The sequence below is a fragment of the Rhinolophus sinicus genome, chromosome 15, assembly GCF_057876585.1.
Source record: "Rhinolophus sinicus isolate RSI-liver-muscle chromosome 15, RSI-T2T, whole genome shotgun sequence".
Lineage (NCBI taxonomy): Eukaryota > Metazoa > Chordata > Mammalia > Chiroptera > Rhinolophidae > Rhinolophus > Rhinolophus sinicus.
This window is the reverse complement of record NC_142515.1, coordinates 6,475,242-6,495,614: the sequence shown is the minus strand read 5'-3', so window position 1 is coordinate 6,495,614 and position 20,373 is coordinate 6,475,242. Positions and strand designations below refer to the sequence as shown.

At 52.2% G+C, this 20,373-nt stretch overlaps 1 protein-coding gene across 8 annotated transcripts in view; it reads right to left on the bottom strand.

Annotated features, from left to right (window-relative positions):
* The window catches only part of CHST15 (carbohydrate sulfotransferase 15), an 80,201-nt gene extending 62,329 nt beyond the window's left edge, over window positions 1–17,872 (bottom strand). Inside the window, exons 1-2 of one of the 8 annotated variants that reach the window (XM_088791757.1) lie at window positions 17,730–17,872; window positions 15,336–15,418 (exon numbers count right to left, since the gene is read on the bottom strand). The gene's annotated coding sequence lies outside the window, so the exon portion shown is untranslated. Of the gene's footprint in view, window positions 1–1,457; window positions 1,477–4,840; window positions 5,041–5,456; window positions 5,653–5,832; window positions 6,837–15,335; window positions 15,419–17,729 lie in introns of those variants that run through there. The other 7 variants (XM_088791761.1, XM_019742197.3, XM_019742202.3 and 4 more) reach the window with 7 other exon arrangements.
* Between the last annotated feature and the right edge of the window lie 2,501 nt (window positions 17,873–20,373).

Here is a 20,373-nt window from a genome sequence, read left to right as displayed (position 1 = left end):
GTTCAGAACTTGGCCAGGAAAGAGGGGTAAAATTTGGGGAGCTTCTTTGAACCCTAAATTGTACCATTTCTAATATTCAAACCATACTATAAGGTGGAGATCATTAACCCCATTGTACAGATGAGGAAACTGAGGCATAAGGGAGATTAAGCCACTTGCCCAGGGTCATGGTAATGGAACAAAGAAGCACAGGAGGGTGTCGAATGCGGGTCAGCTTTGTGCCCAGGCTCACCCCACCACCTATGCTGCCCCTCCAGGGCCAATGGGATTCAATAACCAGGCTACAAGAACAGCTGCATGTGGGCACCAAACATTGGGTTAACCAGAAACATGAAGGTGCTGGCTGAACTTATTTCCATCAGCACGAGTTAACAACACGTGTCAGAAAGGGCAGAGCCACCAGACACCTATCAACAAGTGGCGAGACAATAACACACCTTCAGAGACCTCTCAGACCCTGAAATGCAGGTTCCAACCTTCTAGCAAAGATGCCACAAGCCCAGGCCCATGGGGCAGCTCCCTACCAGGGCACAGTGGAACAGGCCAGAACTTCCCGAGACATAGGGCTGCCCTAGAAGGGATGGACCGCCACCTCTCACAGCCCTTCCTCCCCCTGCAGAGGGCACACCACTATCTTTTTGACCCCACGGAATAAAATGGACCAGTGGGCGCATATTCCATTTCAAGAGAAAACGTAAAACCACCAAGTTCCAGCATATTGTAGGAAAAAATAATTGCACCTGGCCTGTATCTAATTATTTGCCCATACTGGGGTATTTTCCAGGCAGCTGGTTGACGAAGCTGCCTGTTTCAATATTTTCATCACAAACACAATTCTGGAAAGCAGCCAAGTTTCCATTATAATGACACTTCTGCTTTTGAGGATCTGCCAGCCTTGCTTTCTTCAGAGACCCAAAAGGTGTAGACCAGGATGAGTTCCACAAATCTCATATCGGTGTCAGAGAGCGCGTGCCCGGCAAGGAGGCCCCTACTCGCCTGTTCAGGACTCTTAAGGTTAGAGTGCAGCTCAGTGGGTGACATTCAAAAGATACCCCAGGACATTTCCAGTCACCGCTGCCTGCTCTGTCCTCTGCTTAACTGCATCCAGTAGGGGCACAGCCGAACTGGTCCACAGCTTGTCGCCAATGTCAGCTGAAAGGGTCTCACAGAGCAGCTGTGTACCCAGCCCCCTCTGCACAGATGAAGAAACAGCCCAGAAAAGTGAAGCAACCATTCCAAAGACACTCAACTAGACTCCAAGGCGTTCTGGGGCTTTTGGCCTTATGGGGTGTCAGAGAAGCCCTTTGAGGTACAATATGCTAGAAGTCATGCCCCCCTCCCCAAGAAATACACACAGCTACATAAAAATCGCACATGCAATTCAGAGTTCAGAGACATCCCCGCCATTTACGAGCACTAAAGAAAACCACAAGAGCCAATGTTGGCTAAGCACTTACTGTGTACGAGGCACTGCGCCAAGCACCTGGCAGGTGTTAACATCATGCCCAGGACCCCGGGGCAGGGTGTGAAGTCATCCTAGACCACTCCAGGCAGGCTCCTAACGCACCTTCCTCAGGCCTGAGGCTCCTGTCAGCAGCCATTATGCAACTCTGCCTCGCCCACTCATCTGAGTGCCACCTCACAGCTGACTGCTGACTCGGCCCCAGCACCTGGCCCCCGGCCTGCACCTGGGGGGGACGCATCAATGCTGCCTATGCTGTTGCTGATGAAAGATGCTGCTCGAGTTTCCTCCACATCCTTTTCGAAATCAGCAGACACTGAGAACCGCGTGCCACTGTCACCTCCCCCAACTTACCACTTGCTGGGTCACATGCCTTCCCCTTCTGGAGCACTATTGTTATTCTCCACTTCTCCACCGCACCCCCCCATTTCCCTCCTTCCTCCATTGTCACCCAGGTGCCTCCGGATGGCGAAAAGCTTGGTCTGCGTGATCTCAGAGGGCCTCCCTGCCCTCTAACTGAGACAAAGGGGGACACCTGTCTGACCTGCCTGGCACAGGGCCAGCTGGGAACCAGCAGGAACCCAGCCGATGATAGCTGTTGTGATCAAATGTCTTCCTCCCCAATCTCCATACTTAAAAAAAAATTTCTATATTGGCCCAAGTCAACACAAAACCTTTGCTTTTCTTCCTGGATATCTACACTGGAAACACTAACTAGGTAACCGCTACCTTTATACTTCATTTCATGCTGTGAAAACACAGGTCTACACATCAATCATCTTGTCGCAGTGCTTTATTTAAAGGAGGAGTATCTCAGGAAGGAAATCAGACCCTAGCACTTGAGAACAATAAAGAAATACACTGTGCAAGTCAAAGCTGGGCCTCCCAATACCTGGTCAGCTGCGTGAGAACACAATCTCCTGATTCACAGAACAGAAACAGTTACCCTTGGAAGTAAGTCAGGATCATTCCCGAGCATCCCAACTACAGACGGAAGGGAAGACAGGGTGCATTATTGTCACCAGTGACTGAAAGCGTCCCTTCTCACTCATATGCTGCTATAGGGGTGCCCGCTGACTGACTACTCACATAAATGACACTCCCATGCCAGCTGCTACTTTTCTTTAAAAGTTTCTACCTTTAAAATGTAAGGAGACTCCGCTCTCATACAAATGGGTTCCAAGTGGCATCTGGACAATCCCAGGCCTGCTGAGACACGAGGGGACAGGGTCTGGGCGTGTGCACAGGAAAAGTAGAGCTGCCAGCCACAGTGAGTGTCTGTTCCCCTGCGAGTTTCCCAGAGGCTCAAGCCCAGCCTGGTGGGATGAAGGAGCAGGCCCAGGACCTGGGAATCAGAGACCTGGGTTGACTTTCCACCTCCTGGCTGTGTGACGTTGGGCAAGTCACCCTACTGTCCCAAGCCTCTGTTTACACATCTGTAGAAGGAACCACGTCTTCCACAACCCACCCATCTCTAGCACCTTCCCTTGCCTTAGTGCCCTTCCCAGGTCTTCACACACATCTCAGGGTCCATTCGTCCATGACCCATTCCCCTCCTTCGAGGGCTGGGACTATGTGTCTGTCTTATCACTGTGCCATCCCCAGGTGCTCAACTCAGGGACCTATTTGGTAAATGAAATTTCATGAAAAGTTTTACTCAGAGTGTCACTTTCCACATGATAGGAATTCATCAAATAGCTACTGAATGAATGCAAGACGCACAAGCACATGAAGGGGGCTGGCACATGGCCGAAGACACGAGGGCATCTGTCAATTCTTAGTCCTTGGGCCCTCAGGGGTGAGACCACCATGTCCCACTGTATGCCACATCTCTCTGGTGGTGGGACACCCTTCCCAGTACACGAACACAGGGCCTGGTGTCAAGTTTCAGACCTCCTGGCAGTGCACTCACCTAACCCTCTTCTCTAGAATTTGAGCCCACACTTAAACATCCAAGCCTGAGAAGTCTCTTGAAAATTAATGAGACCTATCAAGTCTGGTTTATCCCCAACTGGATGGAGCTGAGTCCAAGCTGCTTCCTATAGGTGGGGCATGGGCTCACCTGCTCAGGGCAGCACCATTCTCCTCCCCCCATCTCTCTGCCCTAGCGAAGGCAACTTCCAGCTAGGCCCTAGATGGCCTTGACTACCACAGTCTAATTATAACCCAGCACTACATCTAAAGCATCTGCTAGTGCTGGTTCAAAGGCCCTGGGGCTTCTGTGGCCCCTGGTTATGCTTGAGTTTCTTTTCTGCTCTTCTCCAAACACCAAAGAAGCAGAGTCCACTTCCCAACCTTTCCTGCAAACACTGCCTCTTCCAGATGCAGAGGTTAATGTTCAACCTTTCAGGCAAGTGGAAAACCAGATGCCTCACCTCTCCAGGCCAGGGGCAGCAGCAACAGAGAATGGGAAGGCTGCGGGAACAGCAGTCCTCCCAGCTGCACAGTGACAGTGCTGGGATCCCTGGCCAAGACAATGGTTCGGGCATCACGAGCTCTAAACGCCAAAGCAAAGCAAGGCATGTGTGTGATCCACTGTGGGTAGACCTGCCTCCTGCTCCCCCACCCCCACCTCCCCTCCCACACACAATATCCTGAATGAATTAACTCTGCTTGCTTCACCCACAAGCCAGCTCACTGCAGTCCTACAATGCCGAGAGAGAAAAGACACAAAGACATTGTTGAGTTTCCTTCATGAGGCCCTAGAGATTGATTCTCCTGGCAAGCTGGACCTTGGAGGAAAGGCCCCACCTGCAGCTCCACTTCTGGCTTAACTACTCACTGAGACAGAGACCAGGGCAGGCGCTTTACTGGCTGGCTCGGTTTCCTCATCCAGCAGGAGGCAAGGATATTTTCCTGCCAATCTTTCAGTATTGGAGAGAAAAACTTATTTGATAAAAACTGCTTAACTAAAAGGCATTTATTTTTATTCCCATGCATATATAAACAAATTCATATATGGTCTGTATGTGTGTGTCAATCTCAACATCCTGATTCAACATAGTTTATAAAATTAGTAAGCGCCTTGTTCTGGATGAGAGGGTTTCTGATTTTGCAACGTTGGAGCTGGAGCCAGTAGGAAAGCTGGGGACCAAGAATGGTGTGGGAGGGTCCTAGAGAACTTCGGGCAAATCTCCAGGCCGCAGGCCCCTCAGGGGGTGCAGATGCCATCACCCCGCCTTCTGCTCCAACTCCAGTGGCTGCCCTGACGGGAACCTCAGCTGATAAAGCGCAGCGGGGGCACAGCCAGGAGTCGGGAACCAGAACGAGCCCCTCTGCTAAGCTTCACCGAACGCCGCGCCACGTTCCTTCGCGGAGCGTCCTGGGGCTTCTTAGCGATACAACTTCATTCCCGAAAACTCCGTGCCATTAACTCACCCAACATGCATACGGTGAAGGACCCGGGGGGACGGGAAGACGGGGACCCAAGTAGTAGGTCTCAGCCTCTGCCTTGCTGCGTCCTTCTGGAACCTCCCTACGCGAGGCCGGGGCGTCCAGCCGCCAGCAGCCGGCAATCAAGGCCCACCCTTCAGCGTCTACACCCGCCGCTCCCCCGGCGTAGGGCGAGCGGGCGGGCAATTGGACCCCAGGACCGCGACCGGGCAGTCAAGTAGCCGCGCCCAAGACCAGACGGCTCCGAATGCTAAACACACACGCACACACGCGCGCGCACGCTGGCCAATCCGTTCGCACGGAGTCGGAAGGCGCTTCCACAGCTCTTCATTCATTCCCCCAAAGGCGAGGTTTCCTTGGCCCGGGCGCCTCCATCCCGCGTTCCCAGGGGGCTCCGAGGGGCCCAACTGCACCACGACCCGCCCCCATCCTCCCACAGCCACCGCGTCCTCTCCACCGGTATACACAACCCCACAGACACGCGCTCTACCACGATCGCCAGCGTCGCCCCTGCGCGGGGGCCGCTGCCACCCCGGCTCCCCATAGCTTCGTTGCCCTGAGCTCCTGCTCCCCGCCGCCCCGCCGCGCCGCTCAGACTTGCCGCGCTCTGCTTGCCGCGCCCAGGCCGGCCGGGGTGGCCGCGCCGCCGCCGGGGAGCGCCGGCAACTCCCGAGTCTCGCCGTCTCCGGAACCGCGGCGGGGCACAGGGAGAGTGCTAGGGACGGATGGCGAAAAGGAAGGGGAAGGAGCGGGAGCAAAAGTTCAGGCCTCTCGGGCCCCAACCGCGCCCCCATCTCCTCCCACGCCCGCCCCAGCCCCCGCGGTCCCCACCCTCGGAACCCCGTCCCCCAGGCGTCGGCGCCCGAGACTCTCCCCATCCCCGCCTTCTCCGTCCAGAACGGCCGCGGGACTGGAGCCGGGGGTCGGGAGGTGCCTCCGAGCCAGAGTAGGGGAGAGAGTGGCAGATGCCCACCTACCTGCCTCGGGCCGCGCCTGGAAACTTCCCCAAAGTGCTCGGAGGACCGGAGCGCAACGCCTCCCCCCACCACTTCCACTACCACCCTACGCGTGCTCACACTGTGGAAGCACTGGTCTGTCTGTCCGTCCGTCTTCCGCCTGCATCTCCCAGAGCTGGATGGCGCGGAGGCGCCGACTCCTGGGACTGTTCTTCAGAACAGCCGGCCCGTGCGTGCCCCGCGGCAGGCGCCCCCCGCAGGCCTCCAGCTGCCCGCAGCGCCACCACCCCCATCGCCAGGTCCTCAGTCCCCGATCTCCCGTTGCATTCTCTCGAGCCAGGGAAGGGGCGTGCAAGCCCCGGCGCCGCCGCTGGGTAGCCCTTCCCGCTGTGTCCTCAGAGCACGGAGCGCCCGGAGCGCGGCCAGGACCGCAGCGAGTGGACGCCCCCCGCTGAGGACCGCGGTAGCCTCGGGGAGACCCGGCCGAGGGGCGCCGGGCCCAAACCTGCCTCGGCTCGGCGCGCTCGCAAGTTCATTGTCTGCCTGGGCCGCTGCCGCTGCCGCCGCCACCGCGCCGGGAGCGCCGCGGGGAGTGAGGCTGCGCGCAGCCTCCGCCGGCCCAGACTCCCCATGCCCAGCCCGGGCCGCCGCCGCCGCCGGCGCTGACCCGCAGGAACACGGAGCGGCGCCGGAGCCGCGAGCCCCGGGCCAGACTCCCGCCTATCCTCGCCGCCTCCACTCCTGCGCCTGGCACCCAACTTGTACCTGAGAAACCCGAGTCCAGCCGGAGAGCCTCTGCGGCTCGGCCTCCGCGGGAGCGCGCTCAGCCTGCACCTCGAGCCCCGCATCCAGGGCGCGTCAACCTGATTCCCCGAACGCAGGGAGGAAAAGTTTGGGAGTGACGTGCAGATGGCGAATGAAACATCGGAAGAGAACCCTCCCCCCGCCCCATGTCGCGCTGACACACAACAGCTCGAGTCTGGAATGTGAGATCAAGGCGTGTGCGCCGAGCGGTGGGTTTGGTCCCCGCCCCCTCCCCTTCCAAGTAAACACGGTTTGTGTGATGCGGTGATTCCGAATAGAAAGCAAACCGAGACCCCTGAAGTCTGCCCGTGACACCCTGCCAGAGACATTTTTAACCAACTTGGCGGTCTGGAGCGGGTCCATACATTGATATTCAAGGCCACGGCGCTGGTGGGTTCTGCGCCCTCTGTTGTATTTTTGCATCCCGCCAAGGCTCTCGGGGCTCCTGGGCCCAGCGTGTTTGCTTCTACCCGGAGGGAAGACTCGGCGGGACCCCGAGCGCCACTGCCTGCCGCAGTGGCCAGGAGGCCGTGCTCCGGGAAACCACCTGGGCTGCCCGAGGTCACGGAAGCGGCACCAGTGGTCTACTCCCCGGATTCAGGACTGAAGACGCCATTAGTTAAAGACACTTTGAATTCTGGAAGACTCGACTCAAGGGGCGCTTAGAGCACCAAGCCCAGCCTCTCAGGAAGCAGGTCCAAGGGACAGAGAAGAATCCTTGTCTTCAGTCACACAGCCTTTTGCCTGCCCATGTCCCCATGGCCACAGTCCAGCACCCTCATACTTAAAGCAACCAGAAGTGGAGCTGAAAGTACTTCCTAAACACAGAGTGCTGCACACCGCTGAGGGGTGCTTCCTGACAGAGCCTTGCCCCCCTTCCTGTTTTTCTGAAAAATGGGATCTTTATTGCTTGAGGCTTCATCTCAACCACCAGGAACGATAGATAACCTGCCCAGAGGTCATCAACTTCTGCTCTGCATCCCTGGCAATCCATGCAGAGGTCACTCACAATCAGAAGATTGTAACTGCAGATGGGAAGATGGGGTGAGAGGGGAATTCTTCAAAACTGTATCTTGTTTTTCTGCAAATAATACTTCTTACATAAAATCTACAAATAAAGATTAATGCAGCAGAGAGACCAGCCTTAGAATTTCAGACTGGATTGCTTTTTCCATATAGACTCCACTCAGTGATTTTTTTTTCATTATTATTTTTTTAAACAAAAACCTTTTTTTCTGAAAATACAATGAGCTGCTTTTTGCAGGGTTCATAATTCCCAATAGATGATGATGCCATTTTTCAAGGTCTTACACACGTTGTGGCTTTGGGGCTTATTTATTAGCTCCCAAGAAAAGCTTGCCTTTCAGTGAGGTTTATATACTCAAGTAATTGCATCAGGGACATAGTGCAGGGTGCTGTTAAAGGGGTTGGTTGTACATGCGTCTGCAAGGAAGGCCCTGGGCCAGGCAGCTGTCAGACCAGAGTGTGCAATGGGTTTAAACAAACACAGGGAAGGTTCTATGGAAATACCGAGGAGGAAATCCCCTCCTGTAAGGGTGTGTGGAACATTATTCCACAACCACACATACCCCCGTCTTTCCTCTCCTCCCTCCAAGTAAACACATGACTCCATTATAGAGATGGCGCTGGGCCCACCCAGATCACTTTCAAATTCAGGTGTCAGAAATCACAGTTGACATGGAGCAAATTGTTTTTAAGTAAAATCAAGGTGCCGCTTTGATGCGAATTCCACCGGGGACTTTCCAAAGGTATTTACACACGTGCCTGAGATTAACTGGAGGGCGATTTCCCCCCTCAACTTTAATTTCAAAAAATTGCCCAAGAATGGCACTTGAGCCTGTGATCCTGGAGAGCTGAGAGAACACCCAGATGCTAGACGTATGTGAATAAGTGGATGGATGGACAGACGGATGTGTAGCTGTGAGAGACGTGAGTGCCAACCCGATATCGGCAACTAATGGGTGACAAAGATGCAGATAATTTGAGAAAACAAATATCTTCTCCCCATGCTCTTAGGCCTCCATAATTCTGGAGTTAAATTGCCTGAGTTCAAACCCTACTTCCCACATCTACTACCGTGTTTCCCCGAAAATAAGACTGGGTCTTATATTAAGTTTTGCTCCAAAAGACGCATTAGGGCTTATGTTCAGGGGATGTCCTCCTGAAAAATCACGCTAGGGCTTATTTTCTGGGTAGGTCTTATTTTCAGGGAAACGTGGTATCTGAGTGACCTTGGGCAAGTCACTCCTCCTTTCTGTGCCTCAGTTTGGGGCTTATAATAGCACCTCCCAGTGGTACATTGAGTTATGGATCCCATGGGGTGATTACTCGTCTGCGTCCTCATAATGCATGGGATATACTCCCCCATTCATTGACTTTGGACTTAACCGTATGACTTGCTTTAGACAATGAGATTTGGGGGAATGTGACTGAAACAGAGGCTTAAAATGTGCTGCAGGGCTGGGCCTGCTCTCCTGTGCGCTGGTGGTCCACCATGAGAAGAATATGTCTCAAGTAGCTGCTGCCTCTTCCAGCAAGTTTCCAGAATAAACACATGTGGAATAGACCTGAACTCAACTTGCAACCTGGAGCCAAGTCACCCCACTTACAACTGGACTCAGAGCTGCCCCAGCTACCTACAGACACATGAGCAAGGGGGCGGGGAAATAGTTGTAAGCCACTGAATGTCGGAGTTTTGTTACACGGCATCATTGTCAGTAGCTAACTGATACATTCCCTCAGTGGGCTTGTGTGAAGATTAATGACAAAATGTTTGACAAACACGAAGCACAATTCTTGGGACATAGTAAGAGCTCAGAAATATGAGCTCTTATTAGTAATCAACAATTAGTAATCAACAATATTTATTAGTATTGACAGTTTTGCACATAACAGTGACATGATAACTGTTTTTTAACTGATTTATTGACTCGGTGAACAAGTATTACTTGAATAAAGATTCTGTAAGGGGAAGCCGGTTAGCTCAGCTGGTCAGAGCGCGGTGCTCTTAACAACAAGGTTTCTGGTTCGATCCCCACATGGGCCACTGTGAGCTGCGCCCTCCACAACTAGATTGAAACTACTACTTGACTTGGAGCTGATGGGTCCTGGAAAAACACACTTAAAATTAATTAATTAATTAATTAAAAAGTTAAAAAGAAAGATTCTGTAAGAGACAGAGCAAGGACATCAGAAAACTGGAAAACCAGAGATCTGCCATGATCCCCAAATCACATTCATTCACTCATTCATTCATTCGGCAGACAGTCCCCAAACACCTGCTCTGTGCCACACACTGGAGTGAATGTTGGAGCCACTAGATGATCAAGTCTCCATCCCCTGCTAAGGATGAGGACCTACAGCGTCACCACATGACAGGCACTCTGCTAAACACTTCCCTGTGCTACAGCATTTGACCCTCACAACAGCCTTGTGAGCCAATATTATTTATCCCCATTTTTCAGATGAGGAAATGGAGGCTCAGAAAACAAACAACATGGGAAAAGAACCAAGACCACTCCTATACCATTAGTGTGCGCTAGTGCCAATAGACTCAAGTTCATGGCAGGCACACCTGCTAGGAACGTGCAGTGAGAAGACAGAAAACGGATGGACACAGCTGGTGTCACTCTGTATATGTGCTAGGTGCTCGGGCAATACTGAGGCTCAGAAGACCAGGTTCCATTCCCACCACCAGTGATCTGGGAGACCTCAAGCCCCTCTCTGGCCCTCAGTTTTTCCAACTGGAGGTAACAGGATCTTGAAAGCTGCAGTGATGGCATTTTATAGAGCTGTGAATTCAGGAAGAATTGCTGCAGGAAGTCCATCTTAAGGGGGTTAAGGGATGGGAGTCACAGTTCTGGGAACTGTTCCAATAATTTGAAAGTGAGAACAATAGACAACTTAGGAGGAAAGGAGACAAGGCCTGGCCTTGAGCACTACTCATTAGAGGCTCCAGCTCAACAGTTGCAACCTTGCCCTTGGTCATTCCACCATGAGAGCATTGAGGCTGGAGCATTTGGGGTCTTCCAACTGCCTCCTATCAGAATGCAGTGCCCCTGCAGGAAAAATCACTTGAGATGCCAAAGGCCTTAGTTATCACCTAACCCGTTAATTTTCAGTTAGCACTTTTGCAGAGACTGGGATGAGGTTTCAGTTCACCTTCACCTTATCCACACTTGAGGTTGTTTCCAAGGGAACAGCGTGAGGCGTGGGGTGCCACTGCGTCAGAGTTGCCTTTACGGGGAAGGGCCGCACCTGGGTGCGAGGGGGTTCTGGAGAATCAGTGCACAAGCTCTCAAATTCGTTCCGGTGGACCTGACTTCAGATCTCTGCCACCCACCTGTCTCCAGCCCTGTGACTTTGACAAATTTAGACTTCTTGGCAACCTGAAATGCATTTCAATTTCATAAATTTAGAAATACTCTGGTTAGACAGATTCCTTCTGCAGTAACGCATCCATTAAGTGCACTTTAAGCCGATTTTGGTATGCTAATCCATCACAAATCGATGTGAAATTTAGGTTCTTGTGAAAATTTCCTACCCCTGGTCCAAAACCTCTACTGGATTTAGGATACTAACAAACAGTGGTTCCTTAAAGCTACAGACTCCAACACTACATCGAAACTTTGGTGAAGAAAGGAATGGGGCCAGTTTTAAACAAACATCCAAACGTGTGTGTTCGCAGGAGAGATGTCTACTCTAACAGGATTCCCCCAGGGACAGTTCTTAACTCCAAAGATGCTGCCACGGCTGGGAGTTTGTAGAATTCTATTTCGCAGTTCCCTCCTGAATAGTCCGAGGGACCGTCAGCCCTTGGAGGGCAGGATCAGGGTCACGCAGCCTCTGCTTTCCCAGCCCCAGCTAGAGCCCAGCACGACCGACACGCCCAGTACATGGCCCATTAATGACCAGGTTGGAATCTCCTGGCTTGACCAGCGACTCATCCACCAGACTTAACTTGATAAGATTTCTACTATTTCCTAGAATCAAATGTCCTCCGCACCAATGAAGACTGAGAATCCTAAAAGCATGGGCAGAAACCTCTGAAGAAAATCAGACGAGGAAGGAACCCAAGTGATTTTAGTGATGACAGCGTCATCGGAACGGTGAGGCTCCTTATTCTGCAGTGTCTGAGGCCAGGAGAGAACAATGGCCAGTAATTAGCGATACAAAGAACCTATGGGTGATGAAAGAGACAGAATGTCATTGTTCCCGCAGCCTAAGCCTCTGTTTCTGCTACCGATCATTGAAGGGCAGCACCTATTAGCCAGAAGTTTTTAGCTACATAATAGACATTTTGCTGATAGAATGAAGTTTACAGCCGGTGGCATTTTTACTTGTTTCTGTCATAAAATCTACCACCCACTCAACAGCAAAAAAGAGCTGTTGACTTGGGGAAATTTAGAGCAGCATCGCATGCCCTAGATGTGAAATACCTAAGCCTCCTAAATAAATTTCATTTTCCTGGTTGAGTGTTGAATGCAGTCAAATGTTACAAAGGGACGCTGGGGAGCATAATAGGAATGGCACACCCACATGCAGAGCTTCCAGTTGGCTGTTGCTGATTTGTGCTTCTTCCCTGTCCTGCTTTGCTGCTTGCTGGGTCCAACCCAGACCTGCTTCACAGTTCCGTGAATGTCCGCAAGAGCCCTTCTCCTCCTGTCCCTCCACCTCCCCTCCCCAGGTGTAAGAGGAGACTGCAGGTGGCTTTGTCATCTCCTAAGGCTCAGGCATCTTGAGCATTTGGGGAGGTTGATAAGGGGGTACTCAGCCAAGGCACGACTCTGGGGCCTAAACCCATGGATCACGTTGGGGAAACCCACAGGAGGCTGGTCCATCAATCTAGAATTGGGCTGCGGGCCATTCTAGTTCATGGTTGGGCCTCCTGGCACCTTTCAGCACAGGGGTAGAGCAAGGAGACAGGCCAACAGTCCAGTTGTGCTGAGGCCACAGGGGAGAGGAGAGGAGGGAGAAGGGCCAGTCCCTTCCTAGGAGCACAGGGTGGTCTTCTGCCCTCCTTGCTACACAGTGACCTTATGCCAGGCACTCTTCTGAGGCCTCAGGCTGAGACACCGGTGAAGGGGACCAGAGGTGGCCAGTGGGGAATGGTGGGGTCTGAAGCACCGAGGAATACACACGTCGGTCCAAGGAGACAGCTGGATAGGTATCAACTCTTACTAGATGGGGCACGGGAGCCAGAAACCTGAGTTTAATTGTGAAATAGCCCAATATTTTTTTTAGGAAAATCTTTGATTGGCAACTAAATCAGAAAAAAAATTGTACCATACAGTGGGAGTCAGATTGCAGGAGAGATGCAGGAGAGATGCCCACAGGCTGCCACTTCTGTGCCTCTGTGCCAGCGGCTTCCGGACTCCAGCTAAGCTGATCCTTTAAGCGCCTAGGTAGGGCGAAGAGGATACTGCCCCATTTTACAGTTGAGAAAACTGAGGCTTGTGCAGTTGGCCAAAAGCACACAGCTTTGCAAAGAGCAGAGCAGGAGGTGGGTGGGATCCACTGCCCTTGAATCAGTGCTCTGTTCAGGGTACCCCCCCTCCCACCCAGAAATGGACCAGATGTCACCTGAGAGTTTCATCTCAGCCAGTGAGCACCAAAAGGGCTGGAGCATTGTGTCAGGGGTCTCCTCCAGGAGCCTGGGAAGCAAGAGTCATCTCGGTCCTGATTTGCACCAGCCGCACATGCCGAAAAGGACAGAGCAATTTTAGGCGACATTACCATCCTTAGGACTATTTGTCATTTCTCGTTTACTCCTTTTATTGCATGGCCCAGGCCAGGCAGTATTATGGTGGATGTGATATTTCTGGCTTCTGGTTGGCTCCAGCGCAGGGAGAATTCTGGGAGGGAGGAGTCTGGGCCCCGAGAAGCCAGGAAGTCAGAAGGACATCTCACTGGACCAAGAGGCCTTTGGGCTCTGCTGCACATGCAGACCTGGTGTCCCTCTTTCCAGACCCCGGAGGACCCACTATCTGTGCACCAAGATGAGGCAGGATCTCATCTTGAGTCTTGGTCCTTTCGTGCCTCTCAAAGGTGTCCACCAGGGTTGCATTGGAGGTAAAGACTTTTGAGTCACTCTCCCCTTCCCCCTCCACACACTAGTGATCTCCCCCATTCCAGGTTGGGCCTCTGGGCCTCTCTGGGCCCTTAGCTTCCCTTCAGGGGCCTCTCTTGGCACCAAGCTTCCTTTCAGGGGCTCACCTAAAAACCAGCCGTTGCACAGGGTTTCCGTCCTTCCTCACAGGGGCTCAGGATTCAGAAGTCAATTCCTTGTATATTTGCCCCAAAAGGAACGGAGTGGAACTTCTCTCTCCCTGGAGGAAGCACCAACGCCCACATCTGCATCACACATACTGTCACCAAAGGAAGTCATTCCTTAGGTTGTGATCAGGGTCTACAGTTCCTCCCCGTGGGGTCATTGTAAAAATAATTATTTCCTCTTTCAAGGCAGCCCCAGAGCTGAGCTGATATTTGAAGAGTCAAACAATCAAATATTCATAGAAACAACTGCAGAATTCTTATTTGGAATATTAATTATATGAAGGGACGGACAGAACCAGTCCTTCTCTGTTAAGCCCCAGTGAAGGCGCTATCCCCATGTCTTGGCTAAAAGCCTAACACAAATAAACAAGGTCCCCCATACAGCTTCAGGATGTCAGCCAGGACCTGCCCCAGGCAAAGCACTATAGTAACAGCAGCAAATCCATCATACCTCAGGTATCTGTAGGGCCTTAGACTTTACAAACACCTTTGCGGTTGTCCAGTCTTTGGGGCCTATACCTTATCTCTTAAAAATCCGTGTGGGAGATATTAACGCACTATTCTACAAATGAAGCAGTAGGCTCAGAAAGAGGAAGGATCTTGCCCAAGGACACAGAGCTGCAAAGTCCTAACCGGAACTAGAGGATTTAATCCAAGGCTAATACTCTCCCTATTAAACCCTCATCACTTAGCAAATCTCAACCGCACAGCAGACCCAGGAGTGGACATTATTCGACCCATTTTTTAGATAAGGGAACTGCAGCCGAGAGAGCTTTGCCTTGGACACCTTCCCCAACCCCTGTAATGTTCATCCACCCTTCCTTTCTCCCACAGGAGGTTCCCGGCACCCTAGGATCCTGACCCATTTTTCCCAGGATCGGGGATCCATGGGGGGGGTGGGGGGGGCATTCGCGGGTATTTTTCAGTCCTTGTTGCTTTCCAGCCCAGTGTTTAAAAAATATCAACACGCCAAAGCCACAGAACACAAGGTTTTCTGCACCTTGGCTAATTTCCTGCTGACTCAGCCAGGCTGGGCAAGAGCCAGCTGTGGTAACTCCTCTGGCTGTGTGTGAGAAATATTTATTGTTGAATAGTCCTCTGTTTAATAAAAGGCGCTCGGGCCTTTACGGGACAGCGGCTCGGACAAGTGTGGCTGTATTTCCCAAGCCTGCGGGATTATTCAAGTGGAGCTCCCGCCTCTGTTTTGCTAGCAGGGCCCCTCTCTGCAGAGGACAGGGTAGCCATGGTTTACCCAGTCAGAGCCCGACTTCCGGTTCCTATTTTCACCCTGACATGATTCTGCTGGATGAAGCAAATGACTTAACCGCTCTGCACCTCTGTTTCCTCATCTGTGAAATGGCTGTCATCAAATGCAGGTATTGATTGATTTGCAAAGAGCCCGCCTCTGATTATCTTTGACTAACCTCTGTGTTCAGAATTCCTCCCTGGAGGCTGAACCATGCGTCTATGTTGACTTGAAAGGAGCCTTGAAATGACAAGGGGCAACCTAGAAAAAGAAAGCACAGAGGACTTCAGGGAATGGAAAGCTACATCTACAGTAATACACGAGGCTTTTCATGATGCCCATGTGACTCTGGGAGGACCAGGTGAGAGAGCCAGTTTCAGAGAGGAGACCTTTACAATATATTGGATTACAAATCCCAAAGACCAAAAACCAGGGGGTTAATCACATTTCAATTACCTCAACAGTTGGAAAGCATTATATTGGTGTGATGGGCACCGGGCCCTCCTCTGCGTTAAAAGCGTACTATCCCTATCAAAAGGTGCTATCACCTTGACTTTTGTCCCCCATTTCCTCTTGCCCCAACCGGGATTGGATGTGTTCAGACTGGGAATTGGTCACCACGTTCAGAACTCCAGGTTCAGTTGCGGAGGTAATACATGGTGCTTTTTAATCTGTCAGTCTCCCCTTTGTCCTTTCAGGACTGGCTGGTTTCTCTGTCTTCACCAGGCCATGCCTAGCAGGGATTTTCTGGAAGAGGGAAGCTAAGCCCGACAGGCAGTGTTTGGTGTGCAATCTGGGGAGGTGGGCAGGAGAGCTGTGTTCTGTGGGTTGATGACTCTTAAGCCCAAATCTCTGTCCCACACCCTGAAGTGTTGTATGTATTCTGCTGCCTCCTAGGCAGATGCAACACTGAGCTCCCCATCTTCCCCAAAGCTGCCCCAGCATCCCTGACCCCATCTCAGGGAAGACCAGTCACCCCAGTGAGGAGGTTGGGAATTACCCTGCCTTCCAGCTAGTCTCTTCATTTCCCTTATTGACAGCTCAAGACCCTGTCTCCTCCTCTTGCCCATTGCCATGGCCCCAACTCAGGCCTCCACTCCCCTTATCCGGATCCCTGCAACAGCCTCCAATGTGTCTCCTTGCCTCCAGCCATGCACTCCAATCCACTGTAGCCAGAGCTCTGCAGCACTGCCCCTCTGCGTGACAGGCACGGTTATTGCTCACTGGGTATCGTGTGCTTCCCTGCATTTCCCAGCCCTCCTTGCAGTTAGATGGTGCCACGTGAAAATTCTGGCCAATGGACTGGCAGTAGGATGACATGTGTCATTTCAGGTTGGAGGACAGAAAAGTAGGCGAAAGCTCTCCATGTGCTGTCTGGTGAGATGGTGGACCCCCCAATCCAAAGCCTCCATCACTGAGTCACTGCAAAGAGTAACTCCTGGATGTGAAGTCTCTCAACCTAGATGTCAAGTGTCTCAACATATCTGGCCTGAGCAAGAACAAGAAACAAATAGTATGTGTCAACCCCCCTGAGATTTCAGGGCTGTAGTTACTGTAGCAGAGGCCTAGTCCATCCAAACTGATAACCTGGTGAACTCCCTTCCCTATTTCACACAATTCAAGGGTCACTGCCTCAAGAAGCCTCCTACCCAGGCCCCCCAGGAAACTCAGGTCCCCAACCTGTGCTTCTATAGTGAGCTCTGATTTCCCCAAGGCAGGACATTTGTCATCTTCATCATGACCATCACCATCACCATCATGACCATCACCATCATCACCACCATCACCACCATCGTCACCATCACCACTGTCGTCACCAGCATACCATCACCACCATTGTCACCATCGTCACCATCACCACCACCGTCACCGTCACCACCATCGTCACCATCACCACCACCGTCACCGTCACCACCACCGTCACCGTCACCACCACCGTCACCGTCACCACCATCGTCACCGTCACCACCATCGTCACCGTCACCACCATCGTCACCATCACCACCATCATCACCAGTAGCAGCAGCAGCAGCACCACCATCGTCACCATCACCACCATCGTCACCGTCACCACCACCGTCACCGTCACCACCATCGTCACCGTCACCACCACCGTCACCGTCACCACCACCGTCACCGTCACCACCACCGTCACCGTCACCACCATCGTCACCGTCACCACCATCGTCACCGTCACCACCACCGTCACCATCACCACCATCATCACCAGCAGCAGCAGCACCACCACTCTTATCTATCTTTTTGTGACTATGTCTAAATGCTTTATGCACATACTATAACTCATCTAACCCTGGTAATCACCCTCTGAGGTGTGTACTATTTATTGTTCCTATTTTGTAAACCAGGAAACTAAGGTTCAGAGAGGTTATGTGGCTTATTTAGTCAGCCAGGTGCCGAGGGGCAGTCTGTCTGTCCAAACCCACAACAACGTGCCTCACCACCACTGAAACCCTCCTGTACCCAGTCCCAGAACTTAGCACCGGTTCTAGCACACTGTAAGTGCTATACGAAGTTTGTTGAATGAATACATACGTGATGCTTGCTTTCTCACCTTTGTTTTCTATAGTAGAGTCTCAGGGGGAGAGGGCTAGCCACTTGTGCTGGAGGCAAGTGGCAAGTTATACCCAGAAAAATCTTCATCTTGCAGTCTCCTTCCAGGGCAGTTGACTCCAGACATTTCTGCTCAACTCAATTTTCAGAACACTTCTGTGACGAACCTTTAAAAAAACAAAGAACTGAAGAAGAAAAGAAGGACAGGATGGACACAGCCCTCATCACTTGCTTCCACCTTGGCACTGGGATTCAAAGGCCTTAGTCCCTCCAGTCCTAGAGCAGCCCCTTGTCCCGCACCCCAAATTTGCGTAGCCCTCCCCAGTGTACAAAGCACTTTTTAGATGTCTTATCTCACTAGATTCTGAGATACGGGGTTATTATCCCCATTTCCATGATGAGAGCACGGATGCCCAGGGATGTTGGGCAATTACCGCTGCTCAGGCAGCTTATAAGAGGCCGAGCTGTGTGGCTTGAGCCCAGGTCCTCCGGCATCAGAGCCCACGTGATCTCCCCTGCCCCACGTTGCCTCTGCCCTGGGAGCAGTGGGGGCCTGCTGGGCTGGGGCCTGAGGCCGCACTGGGAGCCAGGGTTGAGAGCAGAGCTTGCGGGCGGCTCTGGCAGCCTGGTCTCTGGTATCACATTCATTACAAGGGAGCCATTATGCTGATTGTCCTCATTCCTAAGGCGAAAAGAAAAGCAAACACAAGGTAACAAGTGAGAAAAGTGAAAGACTCAGGGAGGCCCGTTCTGGGACAGGGCATAGATGCAGGGAAGAGAGCTGCCAGGGGAGCAGACAGTTTAGATTTTGTCCTTTAATAGCTGACCCTGTGATGCCAGGTTCTGGGGGAAAGAGAGACAGTGCTGTCCACTGAGCAGGGACGGCGTTCAGCTGACCGGTCGATCGGCCTCCAGGAATCAGCTGAAGGTGGTTGTTTGTCTTTTGCCACCACCCTGCCCTGATTTGCAACCCACTGAGAAAGCCCCTTGGATCTGAATTGACTGCTCATGATTGGCTCATGGCTTCTTCTAGGGGTGAGAAAATCCACAACCAAAGGCCATAGAAAGAGACCAGAAAAAAGAGGGCCCCTCTCCTTCCTCAGAACACTGTCATGTCTGTGTCTGGCGCTGATGCCCAGAGAGGCTGCGGCCATCTCGCCTCTAGCCTGAGGATGAAGCCAACATGCGGAATTGGGCAGAGCCAAGGGCATCAGGGAGAAACGAGGTCAGAGTCTGGACATCCCATCAAGAGCAGACCCTGCTCTGGACTCCTGGGTCGTGAGATGACAAGCATCCTTATGGGTTAAAGCAGTTTGAGTTCAGACCTTCTGTTATTTAGAGTAAAATCACCCCACACTGATGCACCAGGAGTCTGACCTTATCCTGGGGCGATGGAAGCACATGGAAAATGTGCTAATGGATGGACGCGTGGGTGGACAGACAGATGGGTAGCCACTGCCTGGTCAAAAGGCAAGAGGCAGGCTCTTTAGAAGGGACTGCGGGAAGGAGCAGGAAGGACTGGAGTCTGCAGGAGCTGGAGGCCCAGTCGTCCGTGCCAGCCCCTACTCCTGCAAAGAACCTTTGCAGGCGTGGAAGCCACGCATGGGGTAGTCTGTCCATTCAGCCACTGAGTCTGTGCCACAGCCTAGGAGGACATCAGAAGCCAACACAACAGGCTTCCCACTGGCATTGTCACACCCACCAGAGGGCCAGTGCCCATTAGCTCTCCGACCACGGGGACAGTGCTCTGCCTGACTCGTTAACACACAGTCACCGGAGAATGTGTTTAATTGAAAACACAACCATGCAATCACAGCCATCACCTCCCTATTCCCTTTTCCAATAAACAAAGGGGGAAATCTGGGACCAGAAGCTCAGGACGTGCCAGTGTGGGGACATCAGAGAATAAAACAGATCACAAAATTAGGGCATTTGGTCTCATGTGGGCTACTCAGATGAGCCACACAGCCTGAGGCAGCCGCCTAATGTATCGTGAATGGTCATTAAATGTTTGGCAAATGGACCACCGGATGCGCAGGCACTCACGGGACATTCATGTGGAGTTAACCCCAAATCTCTCAGGAGCCCTTGCCGTGGAAGTCACGTGGAGTCATACGTCCCTGGGTTAGTGTCGCGGCTCTGCCATTTCCTAACTTGGTGACCATGACGCCGTCACTTCACTCTCTGCTCCTCAGTTCCCCCAACTGTAACACAGGCATGCGGGGCTCTGTTTTGTAAGGGTTAGATCCATGACAGGTGGAGGGGGCAGCTTGGCTCTTTGGAAGAATTGAAAACAGAGAATTAAGGAGGGGTGGAGGGAGGGAAAAACGTGAGGGGAAGAGCGGGCTGGAGCTGCAGGCACGTGGGCCTGTAATTAGAAATGAACGTTTCCTCACTGTGATTTATAGCCTCCTCAAATTTTGTTCCCTTCCATAGAATAAATACTACACCACTGGGTTCTACTTAAATAGGTTGTTTCACAAACGCTTTCTGTGTCGAGCCGGCTAAGCTTCACCCCTCGAGTCCATCCTATCACAAACCACAAATGGGAGTGCTCTGACGGCACACGAGGTTTCCACGATTTCTCCAGTACCCTCATGTTCACCCAAACTCACCATTTACCTCTAACTTCAAACCTTTAAGAC